Source organism: Nicotiana sylvestris, chromosome 8, assembly GCF_000393655.2.
Source record: "Nicotiana sylvestris chromosome 8, ASM39365v2, whole genome shotgun sequence".
In the NCBI taxonomy this organism is placed as follows: domain Eukaryota; kingdom Viridiplantae; phylum Streptophyta; class Magnoliopsida; order Solanales; family Solanaceae; genus Nicotiana; species Nicotiana sylvestris.
This window is the reverse complement of record NC_091064.1, coordinates 19738603-19756692: the sequence shown is the minus strand read 5'-3', so window position 1 is coordinate 19756692 and position 18090 is coordinate 19738603.

Genomic DNA, 18090 nt, shown 5'->3' with positions numbered 1-18090 from the left:
TATTGTTCTTCCGATTGGCCTTTATTACCACTAGTGCACCGGAGCATACTCTCATCACTTTATTTTCTGCAATGATTTTGAACCTTTTTGATTCTAGGGCCCCCACAGAGATAAGATTTTTCTTCAAACCTAGTACATATCAAACATCTGTTAATATTCTGATCATTCCATCATGGTTCCTTAATCGTATTGAACCAATGCCATATGAGGTAAGAGGGCTGTTATCCGCTGTGTGGACGACTCTATATTCTCCTTCTTGAAAATCCACGAACCAGTCTCTATTGGGACACATATGATAGCTACAAGCCGAGTCCATCAACCATATGTCTGATGATATTGATGGCTCTGTTGTACCTAATGAGAAGTCTGAATCATCACCATCAGCTACATTTGAATCCATAATGGCCTTTCCATTGTTATGTTTGGCTTTATTCTTCAACTTCGGACAGTCTTTCTTCTAGTGCCCTTTTTCTCGACAAAAGGCACATTTATCTTTGTTGGGTCTAGATCTTGACTTAGATCTTCCCTTCTTTGTCCTCGTTTGATTTTGAGGACGACCCCTCACAACCAGTGCCTCTCCTTCTTCGCCCTTCTATTTTTCTCCCTTTCTTTGTTCATAGCTGTACAAAGTCGAACAAACTTCTTTGAGAGAAATTTCGTCATTCCCATGAAGTAGAGTAGTTTCAAGATGCTCGTACTCATCAGGAAGTAACCCCAACAACATCAAAGCCAAGTCACCATCATCAAAAGTTGCATCCATATTTTGCAAATTTGTGACCAACTTATTGAAACTGGTGATATGTTCATTCATCGTGGTACCAGGAACATAAGTGAAGCAAAACAGTCTCTTCTTCATGTACAATTTATTTTGACTGTTTTTCTTCAAAAATTTATCCTCCAGTACGTTCAATAATTTACTTGCAGAAGTTTCCTTTGTGACTCTCTAGCAAGGTAGGATCGAATGGTACTGCAAGCAACACGATCGATAATTCTCCAATCTTCTTCTCCAATAACATCTGGTCTCATTTCTTCAATAGCAAGATCTAGCCCTTGTTAAAAAAGGACATCTAGAACCTCGCCTTGCCACATCCCAAAATGTCCTGACCCGTCAAAAATTTCTACCGCAAATTTCGTATTTGGCACAATTCTTGTCATAAGCGAAGATGCCAATGATGACGTATTGTTGACACTTGATGTAGATTCTTCTTGTTTATTGTCTCCCATCTTTGAGACAAATATTATTTAATAGCTGACGACACAAATCAAGATTATTTTCTTTCTGGTGTGGAAGATCTGACTAAGCTGCAACCACAGAGCATACTCAGACAGTACATTGACTCTGATACCAATTGTTGCGGAAGCCAAATGTATATAGTGTGAATGAGTCACAACTACTATACCAAAAAGTATGGCAGCCACCAAATAATAAATAAGACAATAAAACAATAATAAAAGGAACACCAGAATTTACGAGGTTCGGCCAATTTCGAATACTTCCTCGGACACAACCAATATTTTATTCCACTTTAAAAATACAAGTGAAATAATACTAAAGAGAGAATTTACAAATGCTTTAGGAAGATAAGAAGGCAAATGAGAGATGTATTTAAATCTTAAACATTAGACCTCCTTTTATAGGAAAAAAATTCTAACCAAATATGTCACCTACCGATGTGGAACTTTTGACATTTTCAACAGAAACTAACTCCGAGCCTCCTTGGCTGGTCGTTAATTTGTTACCTGAAGAGTCCAACCTTAACGAGTGATTTTATGGTGTGCCTCACACAACTTATATTAGTTGTGTGAGGTCTCTTTTTATCTCATACATTTGTGGATCCATATCTTATATATTTAGGTCCACAAAATTCTAGAAACACAAAGTTGTGAGACAAAAAAAGGCCTCACACAACTAATTAGTTGTGTGAGGCACAAAATAAAAATTTTCCAACCTTAACAGAGGGACAGTCTAGTATTCCACAGATATTGTTGAAACCATCTTCAAGAGCAAGAACTAATTTTGGAGCAATCAGCCCGACAAAGTTGGTCGCTTTTTGGGTGAATGCCCCAAAATAACAATATTAATGGTGACAAGTAGCAGATATATTACTTTAGCCGATAAGAAATTCTTCTTAATATCCAATACTCATCAGGAGAAAACATCTGATAATTAGTCATTAAAATATTAAGGCAATAAGGCCCAAAGACTGTTAGTACTTATCTCAAGAATCGAGAGGGTGCACAAAGTCTTAGTTCTTTATCAAATCTGAGCTCCACCAATACAGACTATATATTACTGCTTTATTGGACTTGGTAGCACAAAGCAGAATGAGTTACACCATTATTATATAAAGACGAACGAATTTGACCCTTGCACTCTGAACCCATTCATCTGATAATTTTCTAGATGGAGAGAGAATAGAAATGAAAAAAGAAAACTGAAGTCAATCAGAGGTCCATAACTTCATGTTATGTTGAGGAAGAGGCAAACCCGAAAATAAAGAAGATAAAGAACACCAAATTTTAACGTGGAAAACCCTTCAAATCGAAGGTAAAAACCACGGGATCACAAAGATCCAAAAGGCTCCACTATAACAATAAGAGGGTTACAAAAGTTCTCCAAATTGGCTACACAACAAGTTCCAAACACAGAGCAACAATAGCAATAAGAACAACAACTAATCAATTGAAGAAAGAGTAAAATCCACAAAAACGAAGCTGCTGTTCAAGGCCTGAAATAAGATTCTACGAGTCTCCAAATCTGATCTCCACCGTTCAAATCCAAGACCAAGTTGTTGCAAACACTCAATCAAAATTTCAACCCGCTCCGACGGTTAACAAATTGGTTAACGTGATTGTAAGTTGGCTTGTCGGAATAAACATCTGCAGCAAAACAAATATTTTTCTTCTCTCTTCTCTCTTGACAAAAGCTCTCTAAAAAACCACTCTTATGTGCTTAAGTCTTTCAAAGACTTGTATCAATGAGCATAGAATAATTCTCCAAGGTTTTCCTATTTATAGATCATGAGTGGTGCTTTCTCTTAAAGCCAAAACCCACTCAAAATAGGAATAAACCGAATCTAATTCCAAATAGGAATGGAAACCAAAAGAGAATAGGATTAGGCCATTGGGCCTTTGGCTGGACAACATGGGCATGTGCCCAACAAACTCCCCCTCCAGCCAAGGGGCTAAATGTGTCTTTAAGTAGAGGAACTATTGACAGGCTCCATGTCTGCCAATTTTCTACAAAATTCATGTTTATCTGCAACCACCGCCTTTGTCAGCATATCCGAAGGATTTTCATCAGTGTGTATCTTCTCAACCTCAAATAATTTCTCTTCCATGGCCATTCTTATCCAATGATACTTTCTATTATATGTTTGGTCTTAGAATGAAAAGTACGGAGCTTGGTGAGACAGATAGCACTCTGATTATCACAAAATAAGATGTACCTTGGCTGCTCAAAGCCAAGATCATTAATAAACTCCTTCATCCATAATAGTTCTTTGGCACCTTCTGTGATAGCAATATATTCAGCTTCTGTGGTGGATAGAGCTATGCAATTCTGTAGTCTAGATTGCCAAGAAACAGCTCCCCCTGCAAAAGTGATCAAATAACCGGAAGTGGATCTTGAATTATCAAGATTGCCTCCTAAATTAGAGTCTGTGTAACAAACAAGTTCAGGCTTGCCATTGCCAAAGCACAACTTCAAATCTGCAGTACCTTTCAAACACCTTAATATCCATTTTACTGCATCCCAATGTTCTTTTCCAGGATTAGAAAGGAATCTACTAACAATACCAACAGCATGTGCAATATCTGGTCTAGTGCAAACCATAACATACATCAAGCTACCAACGGCAGAAGAGTAAAGAATACGAGACATCTCTTTTTTCTCTTCATCAGTAGATGGACTCTGACTAATACTCAATTTGAAGTGTTTAGCAAGAGGAGTACTAACCATTTTTGCATCTGTCATATTGAACCTCTTGAGTACCTTCTCAATGTATTGCTTTTGGGACAGAAATAACTCCTTTCTATCTCTGTGTCGGTGGATTTGAATACCCAAGATTTTCTTTGCTGGCCCCAAGTCCTTCATCGCAAACGATTTACTCAACTGCTTCTTAAGGACTGCAATTCTAGATTTATTCTTGCCAACAATAAGCATGTCATCCACATAGAGCAATAAAATAATAAAATCATCATCAGAGAACTGCTGGAAGAATACACAGTGGTCTGAAGAAGTTTTCTTGTACCATTGTTCTTCTATGATAGATTCAAACTTCAAATACCATTGCCTTGGAGCTTGTTTCAATCCATACATGCTCTTTTTCAATTTGTAGACATAATTTTCTTTTCCCTTAGTTACAAAGCCCTCAGGTTGCTCCATATAAATATCCTCATCTAAATCACCATAGAGAAAAACAGTCTTGACATCCATCTACTCAACCTCTAAATCTAGACTTACAGCTAAGCCTAGAACCACACGAATAGAAGACATCTTCACAACAGGGGAGAAAATTTCATCAAAGTCAACTCCCTTCTTCTGGACAAAACCTTTAAAAACTAACCTCGCCTTGTATCTAGGCGCAGAGGTATGATTATCTTGCTTTATTCTGAATATCCATTTGTTAGATAAAGCTCTCTTACCTTTCGGCAATTTCACTAACTCATATGTGCCATTCTCATGGAGTGACTTCATCTCATCTTCCATCGCTTCGATCTACTGATCTTTGTGAGTATCTTGCATGGCTTCATCATAATTCTTAGGTTCTCCCATGTCAGTCAAAAGTACATACTCTTCAGGAAGATAGCGTAGGATTTTTGCTTCTCCCTTGTAGATCTTCTAAGAGAGGTTTCAGGAGCATTCGAGGTAGTTACCTGTGCAGGAATTGGTTGCTGATCAACCACAACTTCATCAACTGGAGCATCCATAACATCTATACCATGATGATCATTTTGATCTTGATCACTATCTCCATCATTATCTTGGGTTCATTCATGTGCAATAGGTGCCTTAGCAATTGACACTGGATCAACATCAACTAAGCTCTCATTACTCTGAGAATCTATCTTCTCAGCTTTGTCAATATCTTCAATAGTTTGGTCTTCAAAGAATATTACATCACGATTTCTAATAATTTTATTGTCAACTGGATCATAAAAACGATACCCAAACTCATCTTGACCATAACCAATAAAGATGCACTACTTAGTTTTGATATCCAGTTTTGATCTCTCATATTTAGGAACATGCACACAAGCTTTACACCCAAAACTCTCAGATGATTATAAGAAACATCTTTGGCAAACCAAACTCTGTCTAGGACATCACCATCCAAAGCAACTGCAGGAGACAAATTGATAACATAGGCAACAGTGTTAAGTGCTTCCGCCCAAAATGTACTTGAAAGTTTAGCCTCTGAAAGTAAGCATCTAATTCTCTCAACTAGCGTTCTATTCATCCTCTCTGCCAAACCATTCAATTGAGGTGTCTTGGGCGGAGTTTTTTGATGACGAATTCCTTTTTCCTTGCAATAGTTATCAAAGGGACCACAATATTCACCACCATTGTCAGTACAAATACATTTTAATTTCTTCCCCGTCTGTCTCTCAGCTAAGGCCTGAAATTCCTTAAACATGCTAAGTGCTTGATCATTAGATTTCAAAGGATACACCCAGAGCTTACGAGAATGATCATCAATGATGGTCACAAAGTAAAGTGCACCACCTTTTGACTTTACTTTAAAAGGACCACACAAATCAGAGTGTACTAGCTCCAATAAATCGGGCTTTCTTGAGGGAAGATGGCTATGAAAGGAAACCTTTTTCCATTTGCCAGCTAAACAATGGATGCACCTTTTTAGCTTTGCTTGTTTCACTCCAGAAAGCAAACTTTTCTTAGCCAAACACGTAATTCCCCTCTCGCTCATATGACTCAGTTTTCGGTGCCACAATTCTAATAAAGTATCACTTTCCACCAGATTTATGGAGTCATTAAGAATAGAGCCTTGTGTCACATATAATTGACCAGACTTTAGTCCTCGAGTTACTACTAACGAGCCCTTGGTGAGCTTCCATTGGCCATTAAAGAGGGCATTATGGTAACCTTCATCGTCTAATCTTCCTGCGGAGATCAAATTGAAAGGGAAGTCTGGAGCATTCTTGACATCTTGAAGAACTTACGTTGAACCATTATTAGTTTTCAAACAAATTGTGCCAACACCAAACACCTTAACTTCACTGGCATTGCCCATCTTTAACACTCCAGAATCAACATGAGTATAAGATGAGAGAAAATCTTTTCTTGGTGTGACATGTGAGGTAGCTCTAGAATCTACTATCCAGCTCGTCTCATGGGATACCAAATTGATGACGTTTTCATCATAAGCAAAAAGAAGGTCATCTCGAACAATAGCAGCAACATTGTTCTCGTTATTTTCAACTTTCTTTCCTTCTCTAATGTCTTGCATTAACTTGCGGCCAAACCTTTTGATATGTCCTTTCTTGCCACAGTGGTTGCATGTAATATTATAGTATTTGGACCTTGACTTACTTCTACTTTTACCTCTATTCCTTGAGCCTTTTGTTCTATCTCTCCACCGGTTTTCTGTAACCAAGATATCTGCTTGTGAGGACGAACCCTGAGATATTTTCCTTACTTCTTCATTCAACACACCACTCTTGGCATATTCCATGGCCACCTTACCTCCAGGAGCTGAATTTGTCAAAGAAACACGAAGAGTTTCCCAAGAGTCTGGCAGAGTATTAAGAAGCCAAAGTCCTTGTATCTCATCATCAAAATTAACTCCCATTCCAGATAGCTGATAAAGGACGCCCTGAAAATCATTTATGTGATCAAGGATAGGACTGCCTTCAGTGTATTTAAAGGTCATCAATTGCTTTAGCAGAAATAATTTGTTGTTTCCGGTTTTTAAAGCATAAGGAGTCTCTAGCTTTTCCCATAATGATCTCGCATGTATCTCGTTCACAATATGGTGGCGAACATTATCTTCAACCCATTGTCGTATATATCCACATACTTGTTGGTGCTCGAAATTCCAATCTTCATCGGATATACTGTCGGGTTTATGAGCTGAAAAAATGGGTAGATGCATCTTCTTCACGAACAACAAGTCTTTCATCTTGCTTCTCCAAACATTATAATTTTTCCCATTTAAACATACCATCTTGCTCATATTCGCCTCCATTCCGTAACAACCCGGATAAATAACCAAGGCTCTAATACCACTGTTATGTCGAGGAAGAAGCAAACCCGAAAATAAAGAAGATAAAGAACACCAAATTTTAACGTGGAAAACCCTTCAAATCGAAGGTAAAAACCACGGGATCACAAAGATCCTTAAAGCTCCACTATAACAATAAGAGGGTTGCAAAAGTTATCCAAATTGGCTACACAACAAGTGCCAAACACGGAGCAACAATAGCAATAAGAGCAACAACTAATCAATTGAAGAAAGAGTATAATCCACAAAAACGAAGCTGATGTTCAAGACTCGAAATAAGATTCTACGATCCTCCAAATCCAATCTCCACCGTTCAACTCCAAGACCAAGATGTGTCAAACACTCAGCGACATTTTTAGCCCGATCCAACGGTTAACGAATTGGAAAGCTTAATTTGAAGTTGGCTGATTGGAATAAAAATCTACAACAAAACAAATATTTTTCTTCTCTCTTCTCTCTTGACGAAAGCTCTCTCTTATGTGCTTAAGTCTTTCAAAGACTTGTATCAATGAGCATAGAATAATTCTCCAAGGTTGTCCTATTTATAGATCATGAGTGGTGCTTTCTCTTAAAGCCAAAACCCACTCAAAATAAGAATAAACCGAATCCAATTCTAAATAGGAATGGAAACCAAAAGAGAATAGGATTAGGCCATTGGGCCTTTGGCTGGACAACATGGGCAAAAATCAGTCTAATTCAAAAAGTCAAAAACCAGTCTTATGGATTTTAGCTGATTTAAAAAGTAAAATTATCATAAACTTAAGTCTAATTCAATCAAATCAGGAGCAAATTAAAGATGGGAAAAGAAGAGAACTAATGCTATTGCAGATTTTAGATCATGATCCTGGCAAAAACAGGACAAAAGATCATTGTTTGCCACTACCGCAGTTTAAAACCACATAATCACACATCAGAAAGCACATAAATGAAGTATTTCTTTCACTTACAGATGAATAAGCTGAGATGCAATAATCAGGGTGTCGAAGCAAAGCTAATGTTGTCTCTGCAACAAGTAAAACATCAGCTTATGTAAGAAATAAATAATACCATGGGACATAAATTGAAAAATCTAGTCAATTTTTACAGCTTGTTTGGATGGTTGTTACCTGTTGTACTGTATTGTATTGTTATTTAAATACAATATTTGTTTTGATTGTTACTTAAATTTTATTGTATCGTATCGTTAAATCCATTGTTACTAACGATGAAAAGTGTCACTTTATGAATCGATCGATTTGGTGTGGTCGTGTTGTTACTTTATTTTTTTCTCCTCTTGTCGTTCCTTATTATTAAATAATTTTATTTTATTATTTATTTTACCGTTTTATGTAAATAATTCTACGTCATATCTTACTTTTTTTTAAATTTTATGATATTGCAAGTTTATTCTTCATATTATTGGTATATGATATCATGAAACGGCGGCAACAATATAATATATCCAAACATTATATATATCAAAACGATACAACACAATACTATACGATTCGTTATGAAACAATACATAACATTCATCCAAACAAGTTGTTAGTCTTTAGATTAGAAGGTGTAAGCCATTTCAACAAGAAATAAAATGACTGAAGCCAAAAATCTCAACTAAGTCCTATGGTTGCAGCACCAGCAGATCATATCTTGAAAGGAGAACAGGGGAAGAAAAGTAAGTGTTTTTTTTTATTACTAATAAGAAAATTTTAGATAGAATGTTTTTTACTACGAAGCTCCTATATTTGCACATATACTGTAGTTTAAATGATTTGCACAAACTATCTTTACCTGTCAACAAATTGCTTAAACCCTGTTTTGTGGATGTATCTGCCACTTCTGCAATCCCGTTGAGTTTCATTTTGAAGTGATATATCCGAGTCCAACAACCCAACCTTTAGGAAAAAAGAGTAAAAGCATTGAAACAGTAGTAAAGAAATTGTAAGCATAACACAAATGCAAGGCAAACAAAATTTCAGAAAATGGAAAATACACAAGAGCTCAACATACTGAATAGTAGTACTTAATGTTGTTACAAGAACATATAGATACCTAGGTCATCATAATCAATATCTGAAGAAAAGTCAATTGAGAGGAGGACATTCAAAAGACTTGATTCAATTGAGAGTAGCAACCGAAGGGAAGATGATGGTCCGATTGCTTCACGATCAATGTCAGAATGCACAAGTCAAAATGCACAATTTCGAGGAATCAGTCATCACTTATGTGAAGCTTGATATGTAATGTGTCAACAACAATCATGAATGGAGGGAAGATGGTTAATTCAAGATTTTATAATTTTCAGCATCGAGTAAAGTTGTTGCCATGTGACCAAGAGATCACGGATTTAAGTTGTGAAAACAGCCTCTTGCAAAAATGCAGGATAAGATTACGTACGATAGAGCCTTATAGCCCGGCCTTTCCCCGAACCCCGCGCATAACAGAGCTTAGTGCACCGGACTTCCCTTCATCAAATATGAGCACAAACTAGTTGCCCATCATCAGTACCATTTATTAGACTATAAAATTCATAGTAGAATCATCCCTGTAGATTTTGCAGCAGAGGATAACAATTGAAATGGAGGAAAAAAGTATCAAAAACTATAAGGGGGTTTGAAACTAGAGGACTTCCGGTCAACAGATGCAGCAAACCAAGCAAATTCTAGGAATATGTCAGAGAATTTTGGTGGACCAGATGTCTTGCACAAAGCGTTAAAAGATGATGCAAATCAATACCTACCATTACAATCCATGCATATTAATCTCCATGTTACAACCCTAAATAACTTATTTTTAAACCAAAGAACCCCTAATTGTTATATCTACAATTTTACATTTAATTTCTAGTCTTTGACAATAACCACTATATTAATCACGAATACAATAGTGCCTTTATGTATCGGTTGATTACTTGCAGCATGAGAACTGTTACGCGGCGCATTAATCACGAATACAATAGTGCCTTTATGTATCAGTTGATTACTTGCAGCATGAGAACTGTTACGGGACGCCTTCCTGAGGTTCCTTGAAAGGGCGACGTAAGGCTAAGCAACCGATGTCAGTGGGGTTACTGTCCGCCAACTGAGGTCCCCTCCGTACGTTAGACAAGATTGTCAGTGCCGTACAGAAAAATCAATGTCAAGAGCAATTGCGGAAACGGAAATGAGAATTGGGAATGAAAGCTTGATTGCATTAATGGAAGCTATTACAAAAGGTTACACGGTGTCGAGGGGGAGAAACACCACAACAGAGAAATATTTGCTTGCTAGAAAGTTTGATTACTTGATCCCCTTAATAATGCTTAAAAAAAACCAAAGTTACAAAACTAGACTTAACTAAGCTAGAGAAACATAATGGAAGTATATGAAATAAAACTACTCTATATTTATAATAAAAAGTACTTAGTTTTCTACAAGGCAGAAAACAGATCCGTTGGCAGCAACTTTGTCTTTTGCATCAGGGTCTGTGCGCGCGGTGCTTTTGGCACGTGCAACACTTTTTGGAGTCTGACTGTGGTTGGCCGCTGGCAAGGCATCAGGATCTGCACGCACAACATTGTTTTTGCGCGCGGTGCTGTTGGCATCATCATGAACTATGCGCCCGACATCGTCTGTGCGCGTGGCGCTGTTGGCATCTGCCAGCCGCTGGGCATTGGCATGGGCTATCGGTGGGGCAATAGAGGCACATGCACGCTTGTCACTTGGTGCTGCCGAGACCATGGGGCCGACCATGGCACTGGGCGTTGGGAGGCTTGCCAGGACGCCATGGTGTACGTCCAAGGGGTCATGGGGCATGGCTGGAAAGCCACCCATGACTTTCTCCCCCACCTGAGTTGGCGACGTCCTCGGATCCTTACTTGTAAGATGATGATTGATTAGGCTCTTGTTGGCTGTGAGGTCTGTCCCCCTCTGTCTTGTGAGTTGGCATCATGAATGATGTCCCATGTCTTTCCGAAGAGATCTCAGGAGACTGACATGGAAGACTGGATGGATATTCCACCAGGCTGGGATGGCAACCTGGTATGTGGCTTTCTCAATACGTCTTTCAATGGACAAGGCCCAATGCGTTTTTGCAGTAGGCGAGAGTTATGGGTCCTCTATGCAAACAAGTACCACCTTGGGATATTTAAAATCACTTTGTCTTCTGCTTGGTGTTGGACAAAGCAAAGATTCTAATCAGCGAACCTTTTCGCACGCTCTTGGGCTTTGACGAGATAGCTCCACACTATCTTCAAATTGTGCTCCCATTCCCTCGAGAAGTTGGCAGCTCGAGAAGTTTTTGGCATGGTTGATGCATTTACCGTTTGCAAGAGAAGCGGTTTCTGTCCGCTAACAATTTCAAAAGCGCTTTTGTTTGTATTAGGGCTCTTTTGAGAATTCAAACATAGTTGAGCAGCATCCAAAAGCTTTACCCAATGCTGTTGTGATCCGATTGCAAAGTGACGAAGGTATTCCTCCATCATGTCACAGAACCGTCCCATCTGGTCATCTGATGGCGGATGGAAGTTTGCGTTGTGACTCAATTTTGACCCGAAGCACTTAAAGAGATGGGTCCAGAAGTTGCTAGTAAAGCATGAGCCACGGCCACTAATGATGTCTTTGGGCAGGCCCCAGTATTTGACAATGTGCGAGAAGAAGAGTTGAGCTATATCTTCTGCTGATATGTTTTGTGGGGCTGCCATGAAGGTTGCATAATTGGATAACCGATCTATTACAACCAAGATGGATGCAAGGTTTCCAACTTTAGGCAATGCTGTGATGAAGTTAAACACTTTCCCGAGGTAGAAGTCTCGTTTGTGATGAGCAGTCTGACTTGTTCTTTTAGTCTGCTTGACGAGTCTTCCCATACTGAGGAGCGTCATCAGTCATCTGAGGCCGATGATATGACCTCTGATTCTTGTTGCAAAGGGTAGATGGAACCATAGGTTTATGTCTTTTGACTCCCTTCTTCAACTGCATAGTTGAGATGTTTTCAGCGGCCACCTTTATGGGCATGCACGGTATGATGCTGGGCTTGGCCCCGTTTTCTCCCATAATCAGGAGCATGTTGGCATATGGTACTGGTATGATGTTGGTTTGCCTCAGGAATTCCAACCCCACTATGAGTTCAAAGTCATCTATAATCTTCCTTCATAAGGTCCAAGCTTTATGGGCACTTCTTTGGCTATTCCACCCACTGGTTGGGATGGTGAGTTGATAGCCTTGACATGACCCTTACTCTTTTGTACCACTATACCGAGGCGCTTCACCTGAGTCGAGGCTAAGTAGTTGTGGGTAGCACCTGTGTCGATCATTGCCCGAATGGGTTTGCTGTTGACTTTCATTTCAACGAACATTAAGGTCCTCTATTGGGTAGGAGGAGGCCTCTCATCCGCCTTCCTTTTCCCTTTCTTGGTGATTGGGCATGAGTTCTTCTTAGGGATACCAGCACTGGTTCCCACTAAGGTATCAGGGATGGAGCCAACGATTGCATTGAAGGCACCTACATGTTCTGCTTCGTCTGAGTTGTCATTTGACTAATCCCTAACAGTCTGATGAGCGTTGATCTGTATCTGTGGGCATTCATTGTTCCAATGTGGCCCACCGTAATGGCAGCATTCTGAAGGGGGTTTCCTCCCCTGATTATTGTTGACGGATGCAGCGTTGTTGCTGCTTGAGGAAGGAGACTTGGATCTGCTTGTACTTCAATCTCCCCCACTTCCTCTAGGGCCACTATTGTTAGGCTGGCTCCCGTTGTAACCCCCTCAGACAGGTGGCTGAGCCCTATCCTTCTGAGTTTCCATGTGATAATCCCCTAGGCATTCAACACCTTGGATTGCCTTGGGGAGGGTATTTACCCTTTGTCTTTGCAGCTCCATACAGGAATGAGGTTTCAAATCTTGCAGGAATGTGAAGAGCTTGTCTTTTTCACCCATATCCGTATGTTTAGCATGAGCACGGAGAATTACTGCACTGACCTGGTCTGGCGGAGCTACCGTAGCTTTCTCCGTGCATTGTACTCCACGTGTTCGGGGAAGAACTACAGGCGTATGGTTGCCTTCAGTTCTTCCCATGTCTTGAGAGTATCTTTCCTGGCCTTGATGGCTTCATATTTCACTCGCCACCAGAGTTTAGCATCGCCCTGAAGATACATGACAGCAGTTGCTACCTTTTTGGCTTCTTCCAACTCGCCCACGACATCGAAGTATTGTTCGATGTCGAAGATGGAGTTTTCCACTTCTTTAGCATCCCGAGCTCTGTCGTATGGCTTTGGCTTCAGAATTTTCATCTTTTGTGGCACATGAGCGAGGTTCACAGCACCCCTGATCTGGTTTTCGCCTCCTCGAAGTAGGCTTTGTAGAGCAACGTTGACAACATTGAGTTGTCCTTTCAGGTGGTCTATGGTTTGCTGCATGACAGTCACTCTGTCTGCCTTTTGTTCTCTTTGAGCTAAATCCTCAGCGTGCTCCTATAGGAGGTCCTCGAATTTTCCATATATTTCGGCTGCCTCTTGGGCTGCCGTTTGCCGGTCTCCTTCAAAGTCACAATTGATTTTTTCTACGTCAACTTTGGCCTGGAGCATTCTACGATCCAGGTTGTCCATCCTTTGCACTAGGCTGGTTCTTAGTTCAGGCACCGTATCCACGATGGGTCATAATACGTCAACCATCCCTTCGAGGGCCGCAATGCGGTCCCCATGATTAACCATGTTCAGAAATAGTGGTAATGGCAATATGTTCCCTCATCCGATGTCGAGCCTAGGCTCTGATACCAACTGTTATGTGGCGCCTTCCTGAGGTTCTTTGGAAGGGCGACGTAAGGCTAAGCAACTAATGTTAGTGTGGTTGATGTCCGCCAACTGAGGTCCCCTTCATACGCTAAACAAGATTGTCAGTGCCGTATGGGAAAACCAATGTCAAGAGAAATTGCGGAAACAGAAATAAGAATTGAGAATGAAAGCTTGATTGCATTAATGAAAGCTATTAGAAAAGGTTATGCGGTGTCAAGGGGGAGAGACACCAGTATAGAGAAATGTTTACTTGCTAGAAAGTTTGATTGCTTGATCCCCCATAATAATGCTTAAAAAAATAAACCAAAGTTACAAAACTAGACTTAACTAAGCTAGAGAAACATAATGGAAGTACATAAAATAAAACTACTCTATATTTACAATGAAAAGGACTTCGTTTTCTACAAGCAGAAAATAGGTCCGTTGGAAGCAACTTTTTTCATTCGTATCAAGGTCTGCGTGCGCGGTGTTGTTGGCGCGCGCGACACTATTTGGAGTCCGCCTGCGGCTGGACACTAGCAAGGCATCAAAATCTGTGTGCGCGACATTGTTTGTGCGCGCGGCGCTATTGGCATCATCATGAACTGTGCGCCCGACATTGTCTGTGCATGTGGAGCTATTGGCATCTGCCAGCCGCTAGGCGCTGGCATGGGCTATCATTGGGCGACAGAGGCACATGCATGCTTGTGACTTGGCGGTGCCAAGACCACGGGGCCGACCATGGCGCTTGGCATTGGAAGGCTTGCCAGGACGCCATGGGGTGTGTCCAAGGGGTGGGTTCAGGGGGCATGGCTGGAAATCCGCCCATGACAGAACATTTGTTTTGTCCTTAGACCGATCAACCTCATAAATAAACACTCGAAAACAGATCATAGCTGCAAATAGTGTCGCAATACCAACAATATACCAATTGTGTATCCCAGAATGCAAAGGAATAGACGACGAAGAGGCATAACTATCATTACAATGAATACAACAGGTACTGTAAGATGTAATCTCACTATTTGAAGAGGAAGAAGAACTCGGCGAAGAGAATACTTTGCCACCCATTCTACCACCAGGAGTAGTCATTGCTGAATTCGAATCATGTATTAACAACAACAACACCAAAATTACAGCTGCTAAAACGGGCAAGTTGGAGGGTTTATTGTAAAGGTTTAATTAAGGCTATAAGGTTTTGAAGGAATGAAAGAATGAAGATGTAGAAATTTTCTCTGTATATTTCACTTTTCAGTGTAGTCTATATTTATACATGTAGATGACCTAAAGAACAAATACAGAAAATTAACCTATACTAGCCACCTATACAATTATCAATCCTTATGCCTAACTAACTTTATTCCTTTGTTGTCTATCATGTGCAAATCAGGTGTAGTGATGAACTTCCTAACTTATTCTCTATTTACATGAATGGTTCTTGATCAAAATTCCAAGAGCCTGTGATGCTCATACGTGTCACTCTCTAAGGCTGAAGTCAAAAGACACTAAAGACCACACGTGAGATCATTTACATTGTATAGTCCAAAATTTCTAGGGCTTGGGTCTGGGACTCTTCTTCCCCTTCTCTAATTCTTCATCATCGAGCAAAATATTTTCAGCAAGGATATCATGGGGTTTCTTCTTCTCATCATCCCCCCTCAAGCTGGAGGGGAGGGACAGGCCCCCCAACTTGTTTAAAATGGTTCTGTGAGAAACCCCAGAAAGATGTTTGGTGAAGAGATCGACAAGTTGTTGATTCGATGGAACAAAGGAGAGGGTGATTAAGCCAGAGAGAAATTGTTGCGTGACAAAGTGGCAATCAAGCTCTATGTGCTTGTTACGCTCATGGAAAATGGGGTTGCGGGCGATGTGAATCGCCTCTTGACTGTCGGAGCAATTAGGGACTAGCAAAGTCGGAGCTATAAAGAGATCAAAGAGAAGTCGAACCAACCAAGTGACTTCAGCAGTTATATGCCTCATCGAACGGTACTCAGCTTTAGTAGAGGAAAGGGAAATGGAAACCTGCTTCTTGGATTTCCATGAAATAGGAGCTCCACCAAGGGTGATGAAAAAGCTAGTTACAAAACGACGAGAATCTCTACAGGCCACCCAGTCTGCGTCACAAAAAGCGAGTAAATCAAATGAGGGATCTATAGTGAGAAAGATCCCTTGAGAAGGATGAGTGCACAAATAACAGAGAATACGCAAAGCTGCAGAGTAATGGGAAGTGCAAGGACGTTGCATGTACTAGCTCAAGCAAAGAATAGCAAAACAAAGGTCTGGTCTGGTACTGGTTAAATAGTTGAGCTTCCTAACAAGGTGGCGTTAAATAGTAGGATCAGACAAAAGTTCTCCCACATCAGCTTGCAATTTGGAGTAAGGATCGAGTGGTGAAGAAATAACAGAACCCGTATAATCAAATTCTACCAAGAGATCTAAGGTAAATTGCCTTTGACCTATGATGAAACCCTACTTTTCTCTGAGAATTTCTATACCCAAAAAATGATGAATGTCTCCAAGATGCTTTACCTTGAATTCTGTGTTTAGAAAAGTTGTAATATGTGCAATTTCTATGGTGTCATTTCCTATGAGTAGTATGTCTTCCACATAGAGAGCCAAGATAGAAATTAGGGCACCTGATTGCTTGTATAATAATGAATAATCATTTAGAGAGTGGGAGTAACCTTTGTAGTTTAGAGCCCCAACTAACCTAGCATACCATTGACTTGACGCTTGTTTTAGGCCATAGAGTGATTTTCTTAAGCGGCAAACATGATTAAGTTGAGGAGGAGTCAAACCTGCTGGGAATTTCATATAGGCCTCTTCTTGCAAATCCCCATGCAAGAAGGCATTATTGATATCAAGTTGTGAGACATGCCACCCCTTTTTAATAGCCACAACCAAGAGACACCTGATGGTAGTCATTTTTACCACAGGTAAAAAGTTTTCTGAATAATATATTCCTTCTCTCTGAATGTCCCCCTAACCACTAACATAGCTTTTAACCTTTCAATTGTACCATATGATTGTGCTTCACCTTGTACACCCATTTATAAGGTAAGGCTTTCTTCCCTGGTGGTAAGGGTATAACATCCCAAGTGTGATTTAGTTCAAGTGCTGAAATTTCAGCATCCATGGCTTTCTTCCACCCAGGATGAGTGGAAGCCTGTAAATAACTGCTAGGTTCTGATATTGAAGAAATGGAGATAAGTAGATGTTGATTGTTCATATAAAGGGCATTGACGGAGAAAGCATTTGGCTGGAGAGGTTTAGATAGACAAGAACTAGGTCAGATAGGTAAATGTTGTTGTAAATGTAATCATTTAAGTAGGTTGGTTTTTGAGTCATTTTGTCAGTTTCTGACTGGTTAAGGAGGAATTGGAATAGGTGTGCTGGTTGGTGAGGGAGATAGTGATCTGGCCAGGATGGGTGAGTAAGAAGGACTGGATTCTGAAGGGTTGAGGGTGATATTGGATGGAGTAAAAGAAGCATGACACTAAGAAGAACTGCTAGGTGAGGAGAGGATAGATTGAGGTGAAGACAATGTGGGAGATGATGATGGTAAGGGTGTCCTGGGATAGTGTTCTGTTGAGCTATGAGGTGAGGCATCTAGTGGAGGTGTACCTGGTGGGAAAAAAAGGAAAAACAGGTGAGGAAGGTGAGTGAGCAAAAGGAAATAGATGTTCATGGAACCTGACATCTCTAGAAACAAACACCCTTTTAGTGTCAAGGTCTAGTAATTTATAACCTTTCTGATTTTGGGCATATCCTAGGAATACACAACCCTTTGCCCTAGCTTCAAACTTCCTCCTATTGTGAGACAAAGTTGATACATAACATAAACAACCAAAACTTTTGAGGGTATCATAGCTGGGCTGTTTACTAAGCAGCATCTCATAGGGTGTTAAACCATTCAGAACTTTAGAAGGGATTCTGTTGATTAGATATGTAGTTGTCAGTACACACTCTGCCCAATATTGAGAGGCACATTAGAATGAAATAATAGATCTCTTTCTACTTCTAGAAGATGTCTATGCTTCCTCTCAACTACTCCATTATGGTGAGGGGTTGCAACACATGAAGTCTCATGTATAATCCTTTGAGATTCAAGAAAACT